The sequence below is a fragment of the Mandrillus leucophaeus genome, unplaced genomic scaffold, assembly GCF_000951045.1.
Source record: "Mandrillus leucophaeus isolate KB7577 unplaced genomic scaffold, Mleu.le_1.0 Scaffold1186, whole genome shotgun sequence".
NCBI lineage: Eukaryota > Metazoa > Chordata > Mammalia > Primates > Cercopithecidae > Mandrillus > Mandrillus leucophaeus.
In genome coordinates this window covers 361,126-369,678 of record NW_012100165.1, presented here as the reverse complement: position 1 = coordinate 369,678, position 8,553 = coordinate 361,126, and positions in this window count along the sequence as shown.

Genomic DNA, 8,553 nt, shown 5'->3' with positions numbered 1-8,553 from the left:
GTTCTCTTTATTATTCTCGCAAATTTTCTGGAAATTTGTGATTCTTTCAAAATAAAAGTGAGGCAGGAGAAGAGTACCTGGAGGCAAAAAACCTAAGGTTGTTTCACACCGACTTTCTAGAACTAAATTGAAAGGAAACGCAAAACTTTCCGCGCCTAAATAACAAAAGGACCTTTTCTGCCTGGCAGATGGGAAATTGGCTGCCTGTAACAAATCAGACTGATTGCAGGTAGAGTCTTCACTGGCAACTTTGTAACTTCACCCTAACCTCTGATTGCAACCAATCAGATGTTTGCACAGGAGTGTGACCTTTGTTACTTCACTTCAGCCACTGGTTGGCTGCTTTCTGCAACCAATCAGACTGATTGCGGGCCACCACTTCATTTACATGAGGTGACCATGAAGTAACCAATGCGAAACTTCTAGGGGGCATTTGAACCCAAGAAGATTCTGTATCGGGGCCCTCAAGCTGCTGCTTGGGTCCTCTCCCACAGTGTGGAGTGTACTTTTGTTTTCAATAAACCCCTGCTTTCATTCTTTTGTTGCTTCATTCTTTGCTTTGCTGGGCATTTTGTCCAATTCTTTGTTCAAAACGCCGAGAACCTGGACAACTTGCAGTCACGACCCACTACCGGTGACAAAAGCTTAAAAATAGTCTATTCATGACTAAATACAGAAACCATAACTTGCCTCCTTTGATAACCATCAAATACTTATGTAGAAGTTATTGATGAGGAATTTATGGGGAGGTGGAGGAAAGGTCACTCTTGCTAGGCTTTAGCAAAGAGACTGGTGGCATTTGCCCCTGCCCAAGAGGATCTGTGGAACTTTGAACTTGAGAGAGATGATTTAGGGTATCTGGTGGAAGAAATGTCTAAGCAGCAAGGTGTTCAAGATATGAACTGGCTTTTTCTGAAAGCATGCAGTCATCTGCATTCACAAAAAGATTATCTGAAATTGGAATTTATGTTTAAAAGGGAAGTAGAGCATAAAAGTTTGGAAAACTTGCAGCATGACCATGCCTTAGAAAAGAAACTCATTTTCTGGGGAGAAATTGAAGCCTTCAGATGCAGAAATTTGCATAAGAGAAGCCAAATGTTAATAGCCAAGACAATGGGGAAAATGTCTCCAGAGCATTTTAGAGACCTTCAAGGCAGTCCCTCCTATTACAGGCCTGGAGACCTAGGAGGGAAAAATGGTTTCCTGGGTGGGGTCCAGGGCCCTGCTTCTCTGTGCAGCCTTAGGACGTGGTGTCCGGCATCCCAGCTGCTCCAGCTCCAGCTGTGGCTAAAAGGGGACAAGGTACAGCTTGGGCCATTGCTTCAGAAGGTGCAAGCCCCAAGCCTTGGTGGCTTCCACATGGTGCTGGGCTTGTGCATATGCAGAAGACAAGAGCTGAGCTTTGGAAGCCTCTACCTAGGTTTCAGAGAATGTATGGAAATGCATGGATGTCTAGCAGAAGTCTGCTGCAGGGGCAGAGCCCTCATGGAGAACTTCTACTAGGACAACACGGAGTGGAAATGTGAGGTTGTAGTTCCCACAGAGTTCCCGCTGGGGCACTGCCTATTGGAGCTGTAAGAGGACTGGCCTGCTGCAGTGGCTCATGCCTGTATTCCCAGCACTTCAGGAGGCTGAGGCGGGCAGATCACCTGAGGTCAGGAGTTTCAGACCAGCCTGGCCAACATGGCAAAACCACAGCTCTACTAAAAATAGAAAAATTTGCTGGGCATGGTGGTGGGCACCTGTAATCCCAGCTATTCTAGACGCTGAGGCAGGGAGAATTGTTTGAACCTGGGAGGTAAAGGTTGCAGTGAGCCGAGATCACGTCATTGCCTGGGCAATAGAGCGAGACTCCATCTCAAAAAAAAAGGGTCACTATCCTCCAGATCTCAAAAAAAAAGAGTCACTATCCTCCAGATCCATGGAGAAGCTGCAGGCACTCAATGCCAGCCTGAGAAAGCAGTTCTAGGGGCTGTACCCTGTGGAACCACAGGGGCAGAATTGCCCAAGGACTTGGGAGCCAACCCCTTGCATCACTGTGCCCTGGATGTGAGACATGGAGTCAAAGGAGATTATTTTGGAGCTTTAAGATTTAACGAGTGCCCTGCTGGGTTTTGGACTTGCATGGTGCCTGTGCGGCCCCTTTGTTTTGGCCAATTTCTACCATTTGGAACAGGAACATTTACCCAATGCCTGTACTCCCATTATATCTTGGAAGTAACTACTTGCTTTTGATTTTACAGGCTCATAGGCAGAAGGGACTTGCTGTCTCAGACTTTGTACTCGCACTTTTGAGTTAATGCTGGGATGAGTTAAGACTTCGGGGGACTGTTGGGAAGGCATGATTGGTTTTGAAACGTGAAAAAGACACGAGATTTGAGAGAGGCCACGGGTGGAATGATGTGGTGTGCCTCTGTGTCCCTATCCAAATCTCATCTTGAATTGTAATCCCCATGTGTCAAGGGCCTGGTGGGAGGTGACTGGACCATGGGGGCAGTTTCCCCCATGCAGTTCTAGTGATAGCGAGTTCTCATGAGATCTGATGGTTTAAAACTGTTTGGCAGTTCCTCCCACCTCCATCCGCCATGTAAGATGTGCCTTGCTTCCCCTTTGCCTTCCACCATGATTGTAAGTTCCCTGAGGCCTCCCTAACCATATGGAACTGTGAGTCAGTTAAACTTCTTTTGTTTGTAAGTTGCCCAGTCTCACGTAGTTTCTGTCTTTTTAATTTTTATTTATTTATTTTTGAGATGGAATCTTGCTCTGTCACCCAGGCTGGAGTGCAGTGGCATGATCTTGGCTTACTGCAACCTCCGCCTCCTGGGTTCAAGCAATTCTCCTGCCTCAGCCTCCCGAGTAGTTGGGATTACAGGCACCCACCACCATGCCCAGCTAATTTTTGTATTTTTAGTAGAGATGGGGTTTCACTATGTTGGTCAAGCTGGTCTTGAACTCCTGACCTCAGGTGATCTGCCTGCCTCGGCCTCCTAAAGTGGGTAGTTTCTTTATTGCACAGTGAAAATGGACTAATACACAGGGAAAAGAATTAGATGACTTTAAAACACAATATTTTGACCATCCATTCTTAATAGGATATATTATGTAGACAAAAAGAATGCAATAAAATATTAAACTGCATTCAGTAATTAGTCTTGTTGGTAGTAGTAACATTGGTATTGTATCGTGAAACTATTGTAATTATTTTTTAGAATATAGCAGATAAGTAATTATGTAAATGTCATTAGGAAACAAAATGTTCAGTACAGGTTGAGCATCCCTAATCCGGAAATTCAAAATCCAAAATGCTCCAAAATCTGGATCTTTTTGAGGTCAACATGACATCTCAAGTGGAAGATTCTACCTCTAACCTCATGTGATGGGTTGTAATAAAAACACAGGCAAAACGGCTTCATGTGCAAAATTATTGAAAATATTGAATAAAATTACCTTCAGGTTTTGTGTGTAAGGTGTATATGAAACATAAATGAATTCTGTGTTTAGATTTGGGTCGCATCCCCAAGATATTGCTTTATGTATGTGCAAATATTCCAAAATCTGAAAATATCTGAAACACGTCTGGTTCCAAGCATTTTGGATAAATGCTTCTCAACCTAAGAAAAAAAAATTACAAATATAAAATCAAAGAAACTAAGTTGAAACTCTGTAATCTTAAATTTGAATTGGAAGTATCAGTATGAATTCAAGATTTTTTTCTCTTGAAAAAATTATCGATTTCCCAGCTCTATTAGAAAGACTTAGAAGTAATGCCCAGTGGCAATGAGTACTCCTGATTATGGTTTCTGACTGCCATTTCCTACTTAAAGGAACTGAGGCTCTTTGGAGGAATGACTGATTCCATGTCAGGGGCAGGAAATGTACAAAATAAGTTTGGGCCATTTTGTGCCAGAAAGCAAGAAAACTATCAAAGATTAATGTGACCACATCTACAATACATAGGAACCAACTCAAATAATTTCTCACTGGCCAAAAGTGGGACAATTTGAGCATCAAAAAGAATAATTAATGCACTTCAATTATGTGAAAAATACATATATTTACGATAATTTTTTAAAAAAGATCATTAGAAGTTGCTAGGGCACTAACTCATTATTTTGAAAATGGATAAATGAAAAGAAACAAATGTGGACCCTATCTTTCATCTTCAAACTATATTTCAGGATAACCAAAGAGTTAATGAAAAATGTTATGGTAGAATGCCAGCTAATAAATCTAGGAGGAATGTTAGAATTAGAAATTCATTATTTTGCAACCTCTAATGAAATACTGGATTGAATCACAATTAATGGATGCTAAAATAATCAGGTGATGGTTGATGAAAAATGTAATGCAGGAATCAGGTTGACACCATCTCAACCCATGAGGAATATTTCACCATAAAACGGAACTATCAGCCATATGTGCCTCATGATGTGATGTAAGAGGAAGTACACAGCAACTACCACGAAGTATGCTTACCTAAAATATAGAACCTCAATCTAATAAAAATCCTAGATCTGACTACCTATTTGCAGAAATAGGAGTAATATCACAAGGAAGTAATCAGCTAAATCTAGAATATGGGACATTCAGTAGTACAAATGGCCTGGCTTCTACAGTAAACCTATGGCATGAAGGGTGAGGTGCTGGTAAAATTGAGTAAAAGGGACTTAAGAAATATGACAATTTGTGATGGTATTAGGTGGGGTGGGGTGGGGGAAGAAACAACTAAGTACAATGTATGGACTTGTTTGGATCTTGAATAAAGCAACTGTAAACAGAATCTTTGATATAATCGAAAAAAATGTAATACTTGGGGGGTGATGGATAGTATTGAGATTTTTCTTAATTTTGTGTGATAATGGCATGGTGGATACGATTTTTGAAAGTTCTTATCAGTTGTGCATATTGAAGTTGGGATATGCTTTATAATACTTTAGTAAAAAAAGTGGGGGACATAGTAGGGAGGAGGGTAGGGAAGAATTGTCTGTCAACAAATGTTGATAATTGTTGAAGCTGAAAACTGTTGAACTTACTAGGGCTGAGGTTGATTATACGATTACCTCTCTTTTTGCATATGTTTAACTTTTCCCATAAGAAAATGTTTTAGGAAAAATTATCTAGCTTTCTCCAACCTGGGTTGGTTGGTATAAGTTACTGATTGTGACTATCCCAAAAGTTGGTTCAACATTAAGGTAATGTTTGTTAGGAAAAAAAATTAGATCAACACATTATTTAGTATCCCAGGTTTTTGAGCATTCATTTAAAAAATTCACTATAATGAGAGATGATTATACATGTTTGTTATATTTCTGAGATGATCAATTTTAACAGGATTGGTGGTAATTTTTAAATCATAAACTGATAAAGTTTGATGACTGATAAATCTCCCCAATATATAGAAAATCTATTTAATTATTTTGTTTTCATAAGGGAACAACCTTGGTGGAAGGTACAGCTGTCTCTATGTACAAGGAGAAGCACATAGCTCACGTGTGCATCTGGCAGAACCCCCAGTACAGAGGCAAGCAGGTGCTGTTTTCCAATGACACCTACTTGTGTGTGTCCTAATACTATAGTTAGAAAATGGCTCAGATTTTTGAGTTGCTTTTCCCAGAACTCAAAGATCGTCTTCCTGTTTATCTTGGTGGAATGCCTATGCTATACTTGTGATTTTTCTGTTCTCTGTAACCTATTAAAACAAGATTGTCACAGATGGGGAAACAAGAGGTCATTAGTTAACAATCAGATATTTGATTTCTTGAGCAGAAAAGATACTCTGTTGTGTTTTTAAAAACATTTTTAAAGGAGAAATAGGGCTACTCCTTGGAAGGCAGATACTTGTTCACTGGGCTTTCCTCAAGAGTCAACACAGTCGTTTCTAAATTCATTTCCTCCTTCAACTCTGTTCTTGTAGTTAATATAAGCTTTGCCTCTTTTAATTCTTGTCAGTTCACAGTGGTTACTTCTTTATAGCTTAATACTGCCAGAAGAGCAAAGGGAAGCCAAATAGGTGGACAATTAGCTTTTGTCTAACTTGGTATGATATGGAGAGGAAAGCACTCTTTAATTCATTCTTCAGTTTCTAGAACAGTTGCTCTTGATTAGGTTAGGGGGCAGAAAAAACATTTGTAATAATTTCTGGCTTTGAGAGACACAAGCCTTTGTCTGCCCCAGAGTATTAGTTAACCCACCTAGTGCTCCTAATCATATATTAAGGATTGGGAAGGACATTCATTGCCTCACTCTCTGTTTCACCTTCTGTAAAACTGGTAGAATAATAGTACCCATTTCATAGCATTGTATGATGATTAAATTAGTTAATATTTTTAAAATGCTTAGAACACAGATTGGGTACATAATAGCAAGCACCACGTGTGTTTATAAGATAAATTCCTTTGTGCTGCCTTCCGTTAAAGTTTAAATAAGTAAATAAATAAATTAAATAAATACTTGCATGACATTTTGAAGTCTCTCTACAACATCTGAGTAAGTGGTGGCTGCGACAATGCTACTGGAGTTCCAGAATCTTGTTGGTGACAAGATTGTTCACCAGCATATGGTGTGGTGAAAACTCACTAACTTGCAATTAGTTCAGATTATTAAGCCTGAATAGGTGAAAATCCTGAAATCAAGGATCTTTGGAACTATTTGAAATCAGTATTTTATATTTGCCTGTTCTATTCATTAAAATGTTGCAAGTGTTCTATTTGATGGATTAAGTATATTTAGGATATACATGTTCAATTTGTGATTTTGTATACTTAATTGGAACAAGAAAGCTAAGAAAGGTTTTGCTATAGGGAATCTATTCTTTTAAGTAAACTTCAATGAAAATGTATGACTAGAGCATATAGAGAGGTAAATAATTTGTGGACACACCATAGACTGAAATAGTAAATTTAAAAGAAATTGTTGGAAGAATCAAGTGTTTGTGGCATGAGTCCTCCTAGTAAAGTTCCTGCTCTTGTGAATAATTAAGCATCATTTATAATTACTACAGTAAAAGGAAGCCTAAGAAGTATTAGACTCTACTTGTATTTAAATTACACTTTACTAATTTATGTGTATGAAAAATCTTTTAAAAGCTTATTTTCGTAAGCCATGAGATAACTCCTTTACATTTTAAGAATTTCTGAATTTGCTTGTATTTTATTAGTGCAAATGGCAGAGCTAGCAATTCCTTTTTCTGTGTTCCCATTCCATCCTCTTTTAGGAAACTCTGAACTCTGGATTGTCCTTGTTTACATATCTGTCTCCTGCACTGGACTATGTGTCTCTGAGTGTAGTATGACGAACTCATTTGTTTGTCAAGGATAGTCTAGCACATGGTATACTCTCAATACATTTGTTGAACAGACTAATTAGTAATGTCTGCAACAATGACATTTTACTATATTTAATAAAGCTCTGGGAAAGTAGGATACACATAAGACAGGTCCAGGTCTAAATTATTTACATAAACTTGGATTTTTAGTTCGGTTTGAAATTTGAAGATGTGAGTAGATTTAATCTCAGTTTCCCAAAGGACAAGCTAATTGGAATTACCATCCTCTTTCACTTGATTGGATCCCCAGAATGCCATTTACGGATGCAGCAGAATTTTTTAACAGTTTTAAATTCTGTATATTTGATGAAGAGGTTTTATATTTTTGGATTCAAGCCTCTTTTTAAACTTCTACAATGTGGTTTGCAATAATTCCTCATATCCTGCTTTTGAAATATATATTGCAGCTTTCGTAAGTTGGGAAGGTTATATTTCAAGGACTGAAGTTACAGTATACTCAAGGGGTACACAAGCCTAGCACCGCATTTTCCACACAGTGTTCGATAAAGATTGTTAAACTCTAAATCACAGGCCTTTTAATTCTTAAGATAAATACCAGCAGAAAGAAACATCTTTGGCTTATTTCTGGTAAGGTTTTTATGCTCTATAAAGCAAAGAATTGTATTCATCCGCGCAGCACAGATTCTATTAAAAATAAATGTGAGAGTCGTTAATGTAGTACTGCTCATTTACCACCAAAATTCACTCTTCAGGAATAATTCCATCAGTTTAAATTGGATATTGGAATGAGTATTGATTACCTCATGTAATTTGGTAGCCCAAAATTTCTTCACGGAGTTTTGAAGTCAGCGGGATTTCAAAGGTTTTAATGAGTTTTTGATTTTTTTTAAACCCTCAAATTTCATTACCTTTAAATTAGGTTGAAACGGGGCGCAAGAGATTGGATTAATACCATAGTAATACTTACTTTGTTCTTAACCATTTCAGGGCTTCTTGAAATAGAGACTGTATGGTGTAATGGAAAAAGCCTTGGAATCTGAGAGCCTGATTCCTGGATTCAGTCCCAGTTCTGCGTGACCTTGGACAAGTTACTTTACTTCTCTGAATTTCCGTTTCCTCCTCTGCAAAATGAGGATAGCAACAGCCACCTTGCAACCCTTACTGGAGCGCGCCCCTCACACCCCGCGCCTGCCTGGAGGAAGAGCAGCCATGATTACGACGCCGCCGCCGCTCCGCTACCCGCTTGCGGCTGGCGCCCTCCCCCAGCA